This window comes from Ranitomeya imitator, chromosome 7 (genome assembly GCF_032444005.1).
Source record: "Ranitomeya imitator isolate aRanImi1 chromosome 7, aRanImi1.pri, whole genome shotgun sequence".
NCBI lineage: Eukaryota > Metazoa > Chordata > Amphibia > Anura > Dendrobatidae > Ranitomeya > Ranitomeya imitator.
Window position 1 is genome coordinate 214756511 of NC_091288.1, and position 17583 is coordinate 214774093.

The following is a 17583-nucleotide window of genomic DNA, read 5'->3' on the forward strand; positions in this document are numbered from 1 at the left end:
CTGTTACCCGCCTGTGACCTCTGTTACCCACCTGTGACCTCTGTTACCCACCTGCAGTCTCCGGTGACCTCTGTTACCCACCTGTGACCTCTGTTACCCGCCTGTGACCTCTGTTACCCACCTGTGGTTTCTGGTGACCTCTGTTACCCACCTGCGGTCTCCGGTGACCTCTGTTACCCACCTGTGACCTCTGTTACCCACCTGTGACCTCTGTTACCCGCCTGTGACCTCTGTTACCCGCCTGTGACCTCTGTTACCCACCTGCGGTCTCCGGTGACCTCTGTTACCCGCCTGTGACCTCTGTTACCCGCCTGTGACCTCTGTTACCCACCTGCGGTCTCCGGTGACCTCTGTTACCCACCTGTGACCTCTGTTACCCACCTGTGACCTCTGTTACCCACCTGTGACCTCTGTTACCCACCTGCAGTCTCCGGTGACCTCTGTTACCCACCTGTGACCTCTGTTACCCGCCTGTGACCTCTGTTACCCACCTGTGGTTTCTGGTGACCTCTGTTACCCACCTGCGGTCTCCGGTGACCTCTGTTACCCACCTGTGACCTCTGTTACCCGCCTGTGACCTCTGTTACCCGCCTGTGACCTCTGTTACCCACCTGCGGTCTCCGGTGACCTCTGTTACCCACCTGTGACCTCTGTTACCCACCTGTGACCTCTGTTACCCACCTGTGACCTCTGTTACCCACCTGTGACCTCTGTTACCCACCTGTGACCTCTGTTACCCACCTGTGACCTCTGTTACCCACCTGCAGTCTCCGGTGACCTCTGTTACCCACCTGTGACCTCTGTTACCCACCTGTGACCTCTGTTACCCACCTGTGACCTCTGTTACCCACCTGTAGTCTCCGGTGACCTCTGTTACCCACCTGTGACCTCTGTTACCCACCTGTGACCTCTGTTACCCACCTGCACTCTCCGGTGACCTCTGTTACCCACCTGTGACCTCTGTTACCCGCCTGTGACCTCTGTTACCCACCTGTGGTTTCTGGTGACCTCTGTTACCCACCTGCGGTCTCCGGTGACCTCTGTTACCCGCCTGTGACCTCTGTTACCCGCCTGTGACCTCTGTTACCCACCTGCGGTCTCCGGTGACCTCTGTTACCCGCCTGTGACCTCTGTTACCCACCTGCGGTCTCCAGTGACCTCTGTTACCCACCTGTGACCTCTGTTACCCACCTGTGACCTCTGTTACCCGCCTGTGACCTCTGTTACCCGCCTGTGACCTCTGTTACCCACCTGTGACCTCTGTTACCCACCTGCGGTCTCCGGTGACCTCTGTTACCCACCTGTGACCTCTGTTACCCACCTGTGACCTCTGTTACCCACCTGTGACCTCTGTTACCCACCTGCAGTCTCCGGTGACCTCTGTTACCCACCTGTGACCTCTGTTACCCACCTGTGACCTCTGTTACCCACCTGCAGTCTCCGGTGACCTCTGTTACCCACCTGTGACCTCTGTTACCCACCTGTGACCTCTGTTACCCACCTGCAGTCTCCGGTGACCTCTGTTACCCACCTGTGACCTCTGTTACCCGCCTGTGACCTCTGTTACCCACCTGTGGTTTCTGGTGACCTCTGTTACCCACCTGCGGTCTCCGGTGACCTCTGTTACCCACCTGTGACCTCTGTTACCCGCCTGTGACCTCTGTTACCCGCCTGTGACCTCTGTTACCCACTTGCGGTCTCCGGTGACCTCTGTTACCCGCCTGTGACCTCTGTTACCCGCCTGTGACCTCTGTTACCCACCTGCGGTCTCCGGTGACCTCTGTTACCCACCTGTGACCTCTGTTACCCACCTGTGACCTCTGTTACCCACCTGTGACCTCTGTTACCCACCTGTGACCTCTGTTACCCGCCTGTGACCTCTGTTACCCGCCTGTGACCTCTGTTACCCACCTGTGACCTCTGTTACCCACCTGTGACCTCTGTTACCCACCTGTGACCTCTGTTACCCACCTGTGACCTCTGTTACCCACCTGTGACCTCTGTTACCCACCTGTGACCTCTGTTACCCACCTGTGACCTCTGTTACCCACCTGTGGTCTCCGGTGACCTCTGTTACCCACCTGTGACCTCTGTTACCCACCTGCAGTCTCCGGTGACCTCTGTTACCCACCTGTGACCTCTGTTACCCACCTGTGACCTCTGTTACCCACCTGCAGTCTCCGGTGACCTCTGTTACCCACCTGTGACCTCTGTTACCCGCCTGTGACCTCTGTTACCCACCTGTGGTTTCTGGTGACCTCTGTTACCCACCTGCGGTCTCCGGTGACCTCTGTTACCCGCCTGTGACCTCTGTTACCCGCCTGTGACCTCTGTTACCCACCTGCGGTCTCCGGTGACCTCTGTTACCCGCCTGTGACCTCTGTTACCCACCTGCGGTCTCCAGTGACCTCTGTTACCCGCCTGTGACCTCTGTTACCCACCTGTGACCTCTGTTACCCACCTGTGACCTCTGTTACCCACCTGTGACCTCTGTTACCCGCCTGTGACCTCTGTTACCCGCCTGTGACCTCTGTTACCCACCTGCGGTCTCCGGTGACCTCTGTTACCCACCTGTGACCTCTGTTACCCACCTGTGACCTCTGTTACCCACCTGTGACCTCTGTTACCCACCTGTGACCTCTGTTACCCACCTGCAGTCTCCGGTGACCTCTGTTACCCACCTGTGACCTCTGTTACCCACCTGTGACCTCTGTTACCCACCTGCAGTCTCCGGTGACCTCTGTTACCCACCTGTGACCTCTGTTACCCACCTGTGACCTCTGTTACCCACCTGCAGTCTCCGGTGACCTCTGTTACCCACCTGTGACCTCTGTTACCCGCCTGTGACCTCTGTTACCCACCTGTGGTTTCTGGTGACCTCTGTTACCCACCTGTGACCTCTGTTACCCGCCTGTGACCTCTTACCCGCCTGTGACCTCTGTTACCCACCTGCGGTCTCCGGTGACCTCTGTTACCCGCCTGTGACCTCTGTTACCCGCCTGTGACCTCTGTTACCCACCTGCGGTCTCCGGTGACCTCTGTTACCCACCTGTGACCTCTGTTACCCACCTGTGACCTCTGTTACCCACCTGTGACCTCTGTTACCCACCTGTGACCTCTGTTACCCGCCTGTGACCTCTGTTACCCGCCTGTGACCTCTGTTACCCACCTGTGACCTCTGTTACCCACCTGCGGTCTCCGGTGACCTCTGTTACCCACCTGTGACCTCTGTTACCCACCTGTGACCTCTGTTACCCACCTGTGACCTCTGTTACCCACCTGTGACCTCTGTTACCCACCTGCAGTCTCCGGTGACCTCTGTTACCCACCTGTGACCTCTGTTACCCACCTGTGACCTCTGTTACCCACCTGTGACCTCTGTTACCCACCTGTGACCTCTGTTACCCACCTGCAGTCTCCGGTGACCTCTGTTACCCACCTGTGACCTCTGTTACCCACCTGTGACCTCTGTTACCCACCTGCAGTCTCCGGTGACCTCTGTTACCCACCTGTGACCTCTGTTACCCGCCTGTGACCTCTGTTACCCACCTGTGGTTTCTGGTGACCTCTGTTACCCACCTGCGGTCTCCGGTGACCTCTGTTACCCACCTGTGACCTCTGTTACCCGCCTGTGACCTCTGTTACCCGCCTGTGACCTCTGTTACCCACCTGCGGTCTCCGGTGACCTCTGTTACCCGCCTGTGACCTCTGTTACCCGCCTGTGACCTCTGTTACCCACCTGCGGTCTCCGGTGACCTCTGTTACCCACCTGTGACCTCTGTTACCCACCTGTGACCTCTGTTACCCGCCTGTGACCTCTGTTACCCGCCTGTGACCTCTGTTACCCACCTGTGACCTCTGTTACCCACCTGCGGTCTCCGGTGACCTCTGTTACCCACCTGTGACCTCTGTTACCCACCTGTGACCTCTGTTACCCACCTGTGACCTCTGTTACCCACCTGTGACCTCTGTTACCCACCTGTGACCTCTGTTACCCACCTGCAGTCTCCGGTGACCTCTGTTACCCACCTGTGACCTCTGTTACCCACCTGTGACCTCTGTTACCCACCTGCAGTCTCCGGTGACCTCTGTTACCCACCTGTGACCTCTGTTACCCACCTGTGACCTCTGTTACCCACCTGCAGTCTCCGGTGACCTCTGTTACCCACCTGTGACCTCTGTTACCCGCCTGTGACCTCTGTTACCCACCTGTGGTTTCTGGTGACCTCTGTTACCCACCTGCGGTCTCCGGTGACCTCTGTTACCCACCTGTGACCTCTGTTACCCGCCTGTGACCTCTGTTACCCGCCTGTGACCTCTGTTACCCACCTGCGGTCTCCGGTGACCTCTGTTACCCGCCTGTGACCTCTGTTACCCGCCTGTGACCTCTGTTACCCACCTGCGGTCTCCGGTGACCTCTGTTACCCACCTGTGACCTCTGTTACCCACCTGTGACCTCTGTTACCCACCTGTGACCTCTGTTACCCACCTGTGACCTCTGTTACCCGCCTGTGACCTCTGTTACCCACCTGTGACCTCTGTTACCCACCTGCGGTCTCCGGTGACCTCTGTTACCCACCTGTGACCTCTGTTACCCACCTGTGACCTCTGTTACCCACCTGTGACCTCTGTTACCCACCTGTGACCTCTGTTACCCGCCTGTGACCTCTGTTACCCGCCTGTGACCTCTGTTACCCGCCTGTGACCTCTGTTACCCACCTGCGGTCTCCGGTGACCTCTGTTACCCACCTGTGACCTCTGTTACCCACCTGTGACCTCTGTTACCCACCTGTGACCTCTGTTACCCACCTGTGACCTCTGTTACCCACCTGTGACCTCTGTTACCCACCTGCAGTCTCCGGTGACCTCTGTTACCCACCTGTGACCTCTGTTACCCACCTGTGACCTCTGTTACCCACCTGCAGTCTCCGGTGACCTCTGTTACCCACCTGTGACCTCTGTTACCCGCCTGTGACCTCTGTTACCCACCTGTGGTTTCTGGTGACCTATGTTACCCACCTGCGGTCTCCGGTGACCTCTGTTACCCACCTGCGGTCTCCGGTGACCTCTGTTACCCGCCTGTGACCTCTGTTACCCGCCTGTGACCTCTGTTACCCACCTGTGGTTTCTGGTGACCTCTGTTACCCACCTGTGACCTCTGTTACCCGCCTGTGACCTCTGTTACCCGCCTGTGACCTCTGTTACCCACCTGTGACCTCTGTTACCCACCTGCGGTCTCCGGTGACTTCTGTTACCCAGCTGTGACCTCTGTTACCCGCCTGTGACCTCTGTTACCCACCTGTGGTTTCTGGTGACCTCTGTTACCCACCTGTGACCTCTGTTACCCGCCTGTGGTCTCCGGTGACCTCTGTTACCCACCTGTGGTCTCCGGTGACCTCTGCTGCCTATCTGCGGTCTCCGGTGACCTCTGCTGCCCGCCTGCGGTCTCCGGTGACCTCTGCTGCCCGCCTGCTGCCTCCGGTGACCTCTGCTGCCTACCTGCGGTCTCCGGTGACCTCTGCGGTCTCCGGTGACCTCTGCTGCCTGCCTGCGGTCTCCGGTGACCTCTGCTGCCTGCCTGCGGTCTCCGGTGACCTCTGTTGCCTGCCTGCGGTCTCCGGTGACCTCTGCTATCTGCCTGTGGTCTCCGCTTACCTCTGCTATCTGCCTGCGGTCTCCGGTGACCTCTGCTACCTGCCTGCTGTCTTCGGTGACCTCTTTTGCCCGCCTGCGGTCTCCGGTGACCTCTGCTATCTGCCTGTGGTCTCCGCTTACCTCTGCTGCCTGCCTGCGGTCTCCGGTGACCTCTGCTGCCTGCCTGCGGTCTCCGGTGACCTCTGTTGCCTGCCTGCGGTCTCCGGTGACCTCTGCTATCTGCCTGCGGTCTCCGGTGACCTCTGCTATCTGCCTGCGGTCTCCGCTTACCTCTGCTATCTGCCTGCGGTCTCCGCTTACCTCTGCTATCTGCCTGCGGTCTCCGGTGACCTCTGCTATCTGCCTGCGGTCTCCGGTGACCTCTGCTATCTGCCTGCGGTCTCCGCTTACCTCTGCTATCTGCCTGCGGTCTCCGGTGACCTCTGCTGCCTGCCTGCGGTCTCCGGTGACCTCTGTTGCCTGCCTGCGGTCTCCGGTGACCTCTGCTATCTGCCTGCGGTCTCCGGTGACCTCTGCTATCTGCCTGCGGTCTCCGGTGACCTCTGCTATCTGCCTGCGGTCTCCGCTTACCTCTGCTATCTGCCTGCGGTCTCCGGTGACCTCTGCTATCTGCCTGCGGTCTCCGGTGACCTCTGCTATCTGCCTGCGGTCTCCGGTGACCTCTGCTATCTGCCTGCGGTCTCCGCTTACCTCTGCTATCTGCCTGCGGTCTCCGGTGACCTCTGCTACCTGCCTGCTGTCTTCGGTGACCTCTTTTGCCCGCCTGCGGTCTCCTGTGACCTCTGCTGCCTGCCTGCGGTCTTCTGTGACCCACCAGGACCTTGGTCTTTGAGGATCCATCTTCCCAGGTGAGACTAGCCTGTTTATCGGATCGATCTTTCTAGCCTTCATATTGCACCCACAGTCCCGTCCGATACGGATTGTTAGCTCGCCATCGGACAGGGAGCTGGTGTAAAATGCCCCCCATGATGGCTGTCTGAGGGGGCTACACACCGAGTAATGACACTGGCAGTTCTAGCATCTGGTAAAATAGTTCTTTATTTTAAGTCCATTAAAAATGTTAAAAAATTACCAAGATTGCATAGACAGGACAAGGGAGCACGACGCGTTTCGAATGCTCACTTGCGTTCTTTATCACAGCTGTTTTTTCCTTGTCCGGTGGCAGAGGTGCAGCGGCAGAGGAGGCGCAGTAAGCGGGGTCCCTTTCTCCGGTGAGGTGATGCAGCAGCCCGGTATGCAGCAGAGCCGGGTGAATCCTGTTGTTATCGGTGGGCGCGGCCATTTTCCTGAGGCCGCGCGTGCGCAGATGAAGCGCTCTGCTTCCCGGGGCTGCGCTAACGGACTGCGCTAACACAATGTGCAAAAAGGGATTGCGTTTAGTGATCCCGCTAGCGCAGATGCCCGATCTGCGCTAGCGAGAAACGGACCTAGAACGCTGCAAGCAGCGTCCGAGGTCCGTCCGAAACTAACGGGACATCACTAACGCATGACAAAAATGGCATGCGTTAGCGGTGTTCAATACATTGCGGTCAATGCGGATTCTTTACATAGCGTTAATTGCGCCATGTAACGGATTCCGTCAGCGGACACCCACTAACGCAATGTGAACCCAGCCTAACACTTTAGATATCCGTTTCAGTCGCTGACAGCGGCCTTCAGGCGGATCCGTCGCATCGGTGCCCAGTGGGGACGGAGCCCGGGCAGCCGACCCATCACAGCCTGGCGGAAGAAATAAGAAATGATTTTATAGATCTTATAAATATATACAGTTTTCTATCGCCCCGACGCCTATTCCCAGGGCAAAAATAAAGACAAATACCTTCCCTCCCCCGGTATTTCCACAGCTGCAAAACGCCAGAATTGTAGGTTTCCATCACCGCATTTCACCTAAAAACGCAACAAACAGTCGTCCGTCGTCTGCAGCGGTCACTGAAGTCAGAGGTCCGAGAGCGTCAAAGTACAACTGTATATCTGTAATGTGTGATACGAGGGACAGACACAGCTATGTATCCCTCTGTCTCGCACGCTCTCTCTTCCTCTGTCTCGCACGCTCTCTCTTCCTCTGTCTCGCACGCTCTCTTCCTCTGTCTCGCACGCTCTCTCTTCCTCTGTCTCGCACGCTCTCTCTTCCTGTCTCGCACGCTCTCTTCCTCTGTCGCGCGCTCTCTCTTCCTCTGTCGCGCGCTCTCTCTTCCTCTGTCGCGCGCTCTCTCTTCCTCTGTCGCGCGCGCTCTCTTCCTCTGTCTCGCGCTCTCTTCCTCTGTCTCGCGCTCTCTTCCTCTGTCTCGCGCTCTCTTCCTCTGTCTCGCGCTCTCTTCCTCTGTCTCGCGCTCTCTTCCTCTGTCTCGCGCTCTCTTCCTCTGTCTCGCGCTCTCTTCCTCTGTCTCGCGCTCTCTTCCTCTGTCTCGCGCTCTCTTCCTCTGTCTCGCGCTCTCTTCCTCTGTCTCGCGCTCTCTTCCTCTGTCTCGCGCTCTCTTCCTGTCTCGCGCTCTCTTCCTCTGTCTCGCGCTCTCTTCCTCTGTCTCGCGCTCTCTTCCTCTGTCTCGCGCTCTCTTCCTCTGTCTCGCGCTCTCTTCCTCTGTCTCGCGCTCTCTTCCTCTGTCTCGCGCTCTCTTCCTGTCTCGCGCTCTCTTCCTCTGTCTCGCTCGCGCTCTCTTCCTCTGTCTCGCGCTCTCTTCCTCTGTCTCGCGCTCTCTTCCTCTGTCTCGCGCTCTCTTCCTCTGTCTCGCGCTCTCTTCCTCTGTCTCGCGCTCTCTTCCTCTGTCTCGCGCTCTCTTCCTCTGTCTCGCGCTCTCTTCCTCTCTCGCGCTCTCTTCCTCTCTCGCGCTCTCTTCCTCTGTCTCGCGCTCTCTCTTCCTCTGTCGCGCTCTCTCTCTTCCTCTGTCTCGCGCTCTTTCTCTTCCTCTGTCGCGCTCTCTCTCTTCCTCTGTCGCGCGCTCTCTCTTCCTCTGTCGCGCGCTCTCTCTTCCTCTGTCGCGCGCTCTCTCTTCCTCTGTCGCGCGCTCTCTCTTCCTCTGTCGCGCGCTCTCTCTTCCTCTGTCGCGCGCTCTCTTCCTCTGTCGCGCTCTCTCTCTTCCTCTGTCGCGCTCTCTCTTCCTCTGTCGCGCTCTCTCTCTTCCTCTGTCGCGCTCTCTCTCTTCCTCTGTCGCGCTCTCTCTCTTCCTCTGTCGCGCTCTCTCTCTTCCTCTGTCGCGCTCTCTCTCTTCCTCTGTCGCGCTCTCTCTCTTCCTCTGTCGCGCTCTCTCTCTTCCTCTGTCGCGCTCTCTCTCTTCCTCTGTCGCGCTCTCTCTCTTCCTCTGTCGCGCTCTCTCTCTTCCTCTGTCGCGCTCTCTCTCTTCCTCTGTCGCGCTCTCTCTCTTCCTCTGTCGCGCTCTCTCTCTTCCTCTGTCGCGCGCTCTCTCTTCCTCTGTCGCGCTCTCTCTCTCTTCCTCTGTCGCGCTCTCTCTCTCTTCCTCTGTCGCGCGCTCTCTCTTCCTGTCGCGCTCTCTCTCTCTTCCTCTGTCGCGCTCTCTCTCTCTTCCTCTGTCGCGCTCTCTCTCTCTTCCTCTGTCGCGCTCTCTCTCTCTTCCTCTGTCGCGCTCTCTCTCTCTTCCTCTGTCGCGCTCTCTCTCTCTTCCTCTGTCGCGCTCTCTCTCTCTTCCTCTGTCGCGCTCTCTCTCTCTTCCTCTGTCGCGCTCTCTCTCTCTTCCTCTGTCGCGCTCTCTCTCTCTTCCTCTGTCGCGCTCTCTCTCTCTTCCTCTGTCGCGCTCTCTCTCTCTTCCTCTGTCGCGCTCTCTCTCTCTTCCTCTGTCGCGCTCTCTCTCTTCCTCTGTCGCGCTCTCTCTCTTCCTCTGTCGCGCTCTCTCTCTCTCTTCCTCTGTCGCGCTCTCTCTCTCTCTTCCTCTGTCGCGCTCTCTCTCTCTCTTCCTCTGTCGCGCTCTCTCTCTCTCTTCCTCTGTCGCGCTCTCTCTCTCTCTTCCTCTGTCGCGCTCTCTCTCTCTCTTCCTCTGTCGCGCTCTCTCTCTCTCTTCCTCTGTCGCGCTCTCTCTCTCTCTTCCTCTGTCGCGCTCTCTCTTCCTCTGTCGCGCTCTCTCTTCCTCTGTCGCGCTCTCTCTTCCTCTGTCGCGCTCTCTCTTCCTCTGTCGCGCTCTCTCTTCCTCTGTCGCGCTCTCTCTTCCTCTGTCGCGCTCTCTCTTCCTCTGTCGCGCTCTCTCTTCCTCTGTCGCGCTCTCTCTTCCTCTGTCGCGCTCTCTCTTCCTCTGTCGCGCTCTCTCTTCCTCTGTCGCGCTCTCTCTTCCTCTGTCGCGCTCTCTCTTCCTCTGTCGCGCTCTCTCTTCCTCTGTCGCGCTCTCTCTTCCTCTGTCGCGCTCTCTCTTCCTCTGTCGCGCTCTCTCTTCCTCTGTCGCGCTCTCTCTTCCTCTGTCGCGCTCTCTCTTCCTCTGTCGCGCTCTCTCTTCCTCTGTCGCGCTCTCTCTTCCTCTGTCGCGCTCTCTCTTCCTCTGTCGCGCTCTCTCTTCCTCTGTCGCGCTCTCTCTTCCTCTGTCGCGCTCTCTCTTCCTCTGTCGCGCGCGCTCTCTCTTCCTCTGTCGCGCGCGCTCTCTCTTCCTCTGTCGCGCGCGCTCTCTCTTCCTCTGTCGCGCGCGCTCTCTCTTCCTCTGTCGCGCGCGCTCTCTCTTCCTCTGTCGCGCGCGCTCTCTCTTCCTCTGTCGCGCGCGCTCTCTCTTCCTCTGTCGCGCTCTCTCTCTCTTCCTCTGTCGCGCTCTCTCTCTCTTCCTCTGTCGCGCTCTCTCTTCCTCTGTCGCGCTCTCTCTTCCTCTGTCGCGCTCTCTCTTCCTGTCGCGCTCTCTCTTCCTCTGTCGCGCTCTCTCTCTTCCTCTGTCGCGCTCTCTCTCTTCCTCTGTCGCGCTCTCTCTCTTCCTCTGTCGCGCTCTCTCTCTTCCTCTGTCGCGCTCTCTCTTCCTCTGTCGCGCTCTCTCTCTCTTCCTCTGTCGCGCTCTCTCTCTCTTCCTCTGTCGCGCTCTCTCTCTCTTCCTCTGTCGCGCTCTCTCTCTCTTCCTCTGTCGCGCGCTCTCTCTCTTCCTCTGTCGCGCGCTCTCTCTCTCTTCCTCTGTCGCGCTCTCTCTCTCTCTTCCTCTGTCGCGCTCTCTCTCTCTCTTCCTCTGTCGCGCTCTCTCTCTCTCTTCCTCTGTCGCGCTCTCTCTCTCTCTTCCTCTGTCGCGCTCTCTCTCTCTTCCTCTGTCGCGCTCTCTCTCTCTCTTCCTCTGTCGCGCTCTCTCTCTCTCTTCCTCTGTCGCGCTCTCTCTCTCTCTTCCTCTGTCGCGCTCTCTCTCTCTCTTCCTCTGTCGCGCTCTCTCTCTCTCTTCCTCTGTCGCGCTCTCTCTCTCTCTTCCTCTGTCGCGCTCTCTCTCTCTCTTCCTCTGTCGCGCTCTCTCTCTCTCTTCCTCTGTCGCGCTCTCTCTCTCTCTTCCTCTGTCGCGCTCTCTCTCTCTCTTCCTCTGTCGCGCTCTCTCTCTCTCTTCCTCTGTCGCGCTCTCTCTCTCTCTTCCTCTGTCGCGCTCTCTCTCTCTCTTCCTCTGTCGCGCTCTCTCTCTCTCTTCCTCTGTCGCGCTCTCTCTCTCTCTTCCTCTGTCGCGCTCTCTCTCTCTCTTCCTCTGTCGCGCTCTCTCTCTCTCTTCCTCTGTCGCGCTCTCTCTCTCTCTTCCTCTGTCGCGCTCTCTCTCTCTTCCTCTGTCGCGCACTTTCTTTATCTGTCGCGTGCGCTCTCTGTCACGCTCTTTGTCGCGCTCTCTTTCTCTGTCACGCACTCTGTCACGCGTTCTCTTCCTGTCTCACGCTCTCTTCCTGTTGCGCGCTCTCTTTATCGCACTCTGTCAGGCGCTCTCTTTCTCCGTCGCGAGCTCTCTTTCTGTCATGCGCTCTTTCTTTCTCTGTCACGCGCTCTCTTCCTCGGTCTAGCTCGCGCTCTCTTCCTCGGTCTAGCTCGCGCTCTCTTCCTCTGTCTCGCTTGCGCTCTCTTCCTCTGTCTCGCTTGCGCTCTCTTCCTCTGTCTCGCTTGCGCTCTCTTCCTCTGTCTCGCTTGCGCTCTCTTCCTCTGTCTCGCTCGCGCTCTCTTCCTCTGTCTCGCTCGCGCTCTCTTCCTCTGTCTCGCTCGCGCTCTCTTCCTCTGTCTCGCTCGCGCTCTCTTCCTCTGTCTCGCGCTCTCTTCCTCTGTCTCGCGCTCTCTTCCTCTGTCTCGCGCTCTCTTCCTCTGTCGCGCGCTCTCTCTTCCTCTGTCGCGCGCTCTCTCTTCCTGTCGCGCTCTCTCTCTTCCTCTGTCGCGCTCTCTCTCTCTTCCTCTGTCGCGCTCTCTCTCTCTTCCTCTGTCGCGCGCTCTCTCTTCCTGTCGCGCTCTCTCTCTCTTCCTCTGTCGCGCTCTCTCTCTCTTCCTCTGTCGCGCTCTCTCTCTCTTCCTCTGTCGCGCTCTCTCTCTCTTCCTCTGTCGCGCTCTCTCTCTCTTCCTCTGTCGCGCTCTCTCTCTCTTCCTCTGTCGCGCTCTCTCTCTCTTCCTCTGTCGCGCTCTCTCTCTCTTCCTCTGTCGCGCTCTCTCTCTCTTCCTCTGTCGCGCTCTCTCTCTCTTCCTCTGTCGCGCTCTCTCTCTCTTCCTCTGTCGCGCTCTCTCTCTCTTCCTCTGTCGCGCTCTCTCTCTCTTCCCCTGTCGCGCTCTCTCTCTCTTCCCCTGTCGCGCTCTCTCTCTCTTCCCCTGTCGCGCTCTCTCTCTCTTCCCCTGTCGCGCTCTCTCTCTTCCCCTGTCGCGCTCTCTCTCTCTTCCCCTGTCGCGCTCTCTCTCTCTTCCCCTGTCGCGCTCTCTCTCTCTTCCCCTGTCGCGCTCTCTCTCTCTTCCCCTGTCGCGCTCTCTCTCTCTTCCCCTGTCGCGCTCTCTCTCTCTTCCCCTGTCGCGCTCTCTCTCTCTTCCCCTGTCGCGCTCTCTCTCTCTTCCCCTGTCGCGCTCTCTCTCTCTTCCCCTGTCGCGCTCTCTCTCTCTTCCCCTGTCGCGCTCTCTCTCTCTTCCCCTGTCGCGCTCTCTCTCTCTTCCCCTGTCGCGCTCTCTCTCTCTTCCCCTGTCGCGCTCTCTCTCTCTTCCCCTGTCGCGCTCTCTCTCTCTTCCCCTGTCGCGCTCTCTCTCTCTTCCCCTGTCGCGCTCTCTCTCTCTTCCCCTGTCGCGCTCTCTCTCTCTTCCCCTGTCGCGCTCTCTCTCTCTTCCCCTGTCGCGCTCTCTCTCTCTTCCTCTGTCGCGCACTTTATCTGTCGCATGCGCTCTATCACGCTCTGTCGCGCTCTTCCTCTGTCTCGCGCGCTCTCTTCCTCTGTCACGTGCTCTCTTTGTCGCGCGCTCTGTTTCTCTGCCGCGCGCTCTGTTTCTCTGCCGCGCGCTCTGTTTCTCTGCCGCGCGCTCTGTTTCTCTGCCGCGCGCTCTGTTTCTCTGCCGCGCGCTCTGTTTCTCTGCCGCGCGCTCTGTTTCTCTGCCGCGCGCTCTGTTTCTCTGCCGCGCGCTCTGTTTCTCTGCCGCGCGCTCTGTTTCTCTGCCGCGCGCTCTTTCTCTGTCGCGCGCTCTGTTTCTCTGTCGCGCGCTCTGTTTCTCTGCCGCGCGCTCTGTTTCTCTGCCGCGCGCTCTGTTTCTCTGCCGCGCGCTCTGTTTCTCTGCCGCGCGCTCTGTTTCTCTGCCGCGCGCTCTGTTTCTCTGCCGCGCGCTCTGTTTCTCTGCCGCGCGCTCTGTTTCTCTGCCGCGCGCTCTGTTTCTCTGCCGCGCGCTCTGTTTCTCTGCCGCGCCCTCCGTTTCTCTGCCGCGCGTGTATATGACATGTGGGGTATCGCCGCGCTCGCACGGACCCGCAGAATCCTCTTAGCACTTGATATTTACTGCACAATGACCATGTACAAAACTAAACATAAAACAATGGTGTAAACCTGTTATTTTGCGGCACTCGGATTATTTCCCCCCATACTGAGATGTTCCGCGTCCTGACTTCATCCTTCTCTAGCCTCCACTTCAGGAGGGACCTGTACAGACCAGTAGGTGATGTCCCAGCAGTCCTCTGCCTCCTGCCCTGCCCCCATGTCTCCTCCCCGCCCCCCATGGGTTCTCATTTACTATAAAGCTTTTCTTTAATCTTCCAATCAGCAGAATAATTAATCACCGGGCATGAAAACAATCTGAGTCGTGAGACAACTGGCAGCTGCCCACAGTAAACATGGCCGCCGGGCTGTTTGCTGTGCCGGCAGCTGATTGGACGAGAAGCTGACAGACGGCGCGGCCACTTCCGCCCTCACTGCGCGGCCTCGGGCGTTAGTATTCTGCTCAGCGTCGGCCGCCTGTGTGCGTGCGTCATTGTGACGTCACTGCGCTCCCGCTCTGTGCAGGGGTCACCCAGCCGCGGGCAGAGGGGGGGCGGCTGCTATCTGGAGAAGCAGCAGGTGGAGAACTACAACTCCCAGCAAGATTAGGACGTTCTGACCCGCTGTGGTTTAACCCTTGAATTCCTGTGCAATAGTTTATAGGAATAATATAAGGGTCAATTGGCCGCTCCATAGTGAGCACCTGCTGGCGGCATTAGCGCTATTCCCCAATAATAATGGCTCCCGCGGGCCACCGGGGGCGCTATACCCAGACACAATGGCACCCAAGGGGCACGACCTGGACCCCCGAAATACCGCCATCAATAATTCATCACCCGTAAAATGGCCACAATTATCTGCTCCGACCGTCACCGAGTATGGAGACACCGGGATAGCGGATTACTAATGAGACGGCGACCACTGGGCGGACACCGCGCATATACTGCTAACCTACAGGGGGCAGTATTATAGTAGTTATATTCTTATACATAGGGGCAGTATTATAGTAGTTATATTCTTGTACATAGGAGCAGTATTATAGTGGTTATATTCTTGTACATAGGGGCAGTATTATAGAAGTTATATTCTTATACATAGGAGCAGTATTATAGAAGTTATATTCTTGTACATAGGAGCAGTATTATAGTAGTTATATTCTTGTACATAGGGGCAGTATTATAGAAGTTATATTCTTATACATAGGAGCAGTATTATAGAAGTTATATTCTTATACATAGGAGCAGTATTATAGTAGTTATATTCTTATACATAGGGGCAGTATTATAGTAGTTATATTCTTGTACATAGGAGCAGTATTATAGTAGTTATATTCTTGTACATAGGGGCAGTATTATAGTAGTTATATTCTTGTACATAGGAGCAGTATTATAGTAGTTATATTCTTATACATAGGGGCAGTATTATAGTAGTTATATTCTTGTACATAGGAGCAGTATTATAGTAGTTATATTCTTGTACATAGGGGCAGTATTATAGTGGTTATATTCTTGTACATAGGGGCAGTATTATAGAAGTTATATTCTTATACATAGGAGCAGTATTATAGAAGTTATATTCTTATACATAGGAGCAGTATTATAGTAGTTATATTCTTATACATAGGGGCAGTATTATAGTAGTTATATTCTTGTACATAGGAGCAGTATTATAGAAGTTATATTCTTCTACATAGGAGCAGTATTATAGTAGTTATATTCTTGTACATAGGAGCAGTATTATAGTAGTTATATTCTTGTACATAGGAGCAGTATTATAGTAGTTATATTCTTATACATAGGAGCAGTATTATAGTAGTTATATTCTTATACATAGGGGCAGTATTATAGTAGTTATATTCTTATACATAGGAGCAGTATTATAGTAGTTATATTCTTGTACATAGGAGGCAGTATTATAGTAGTTATATTCTTGTACATAGGGGCAGTATTATAGTAGTTATATTCTTGTACATAGGGGCAGTATTATAGTGGTTATATTCTTGTACATAGGGGCAGTATTATAGTGGTTATATTCTTATACATAGGAGCAGTATTATAGTAGTTATATTCTTGTACATAGGGGCAGTATTATAGTAGTTATATTCTTATACATAGGAGCAGTATTATAGTAGTTATATTCTTATACATAGGAGCAGTATTATAGTAGTTATATTCTTATACATAGGAGCAGTATTATAGTAGTTATATTCTTGTACATAGGAGCAGTATTATAGTAGTTATATTCTTATACATAGGAGCAGTATTATAGAAGTTATATTCTTATACATAGGAGCAGTATTATAGTAGTTATATTCTTGTACATAGGGGGCAGTATTATAGTAGTTATATTCTTGTACATAGGGGCAGTATTATAGTGGTTATATTCTTGTACATAGGGGCAGTATTATAGAAGTTATATTCTTATACATAGGAGCAGTATTATAGTAGTTATATTCTTGTACATAGGGGCAGTATTATAGTAGTTATATTCTTATACATAGGAGCAGTATTATAGTAGTTATATTCTTATACATAGGAGCAGTATTATAGTAGTTATATTCTTATACATAGGAGCAGTATTATAGTAGTTATATTCTTGTACATAGGAGCAGTATTATAGTAGTTATATTCTTATACATAGGAGCAGTATTATAGTAGTTATATTCTTATACATAGGGGCAGTATTATAGTAGTTATATTCTTATACATAGGAGCAGTATTATAGTAGTTATATTCTTGTACATAGGAGGCAGTATTATAGTAGTTATATTCTTGTACAGAGGAGCAGTGTTATAGTAGTTATATTCTTGTACATAGGAGCAGTATTATAGTAGTTATATTCTTGTACATAGGGGGCAGTGTTATAGTAGTTATATTCTTATACATAGGAGCAGTATTATAGTAGTTATATTCTTGTACATAGGGGCAGTATTATAGTAGTTATATTCTTGTACATAGGGGCAGTATTATAGTAGTTATATTCTTGTACATAGGGGCAGTATTATAGTAGTTATATTCTTGTACATAGGGGGCAGTATTATAGTAGTTATATTCTTGTACATAGGGGCAGTATTATAGTAGTTATATTCTTGTACATAGGGGCAGTATTATAGTAGTTATATTCTTATACATAGGAGCAGTATTATAGTAGTTATATTCTTGTACATAGGGGCAGTATTATAGTAGTTATATTCTTATACATAGGGGCAGTATTATAGTAGTTATATTCTTATACATAGGAGCAGTATTATAGTAGTTATATTCTTATACATAGGGGGCAGTATTATAGTAGTTATATTCTTATACATAGAGGCAGTATTATAGTAGATATATCCTTGTACATAGGAGCAGTATTATAGTAGTTATATTCTTATACATAGGGGCAGTATTATAGTAGTTATATTCTTATACATAGGAGCAGTATTATAGTAGTTATATTCTTATACATAGGAGCAGTATTATAGTAGTTATATTCTTATACATAGGGGCAGTATTATAGTAATTATATTCTTGTACATAGGGGCAGTATTATAGTAGTTATATTCTTGTACATAGGGGGCAGTATTATAGTAGTTATATTCTTGTACATAGGGGCAGTATTATAGTAGTTATATTCTTGTACATAGGGGCAGTATTATAGTAGATATATCCTTGTACATAGGGGCAGTATTATAGTAGTTATATTCTTATACATAGGGGGCAGTATTATAGTAGTTATATTCTTGTACATAGGGGCAGTATTATAGTAGTTATATTCTTGTACATAGGGGGCAGTATTATAGTAGTTATATTCTTGTACATAGGAGCAGTATTATAGTAGTTATATTCTTGTACATAGGGGCAGTATTATAGTAGTTATATTCTTGTACATAGGAGCAGTATTATAGTAGTTATATTCTTATACATAGAGGCAGTATTATAGTAGTTATATTCTTGTACATAGGGAGCAGTATTATAGTAGTTATATTCTTGTACATAGGGGCAGTATTATAGTAGTTATATTCTTGTACATAGAGGCAGTATTATAGTAGTTATATTCCTATACATAGAGGCAGTATTATAGTAGTTATATTCTTGT

The 17583-nt window shown here is 53.4% G+C and overlaps 1 protein-coding gene across 1 annotated transcript in view; it reads left to right on the plus strand.

The window, feature by feature from the left end:
* The window catches only part of ANTKMT (adenine nucleotide translocase lysine methyltransferase), a 681321-nt gene that overhangs the window by 356317 nt on the left and 307421 nt on the right, over positions 1-17583 (plus strand). The window lies entirely within an intron of this gene.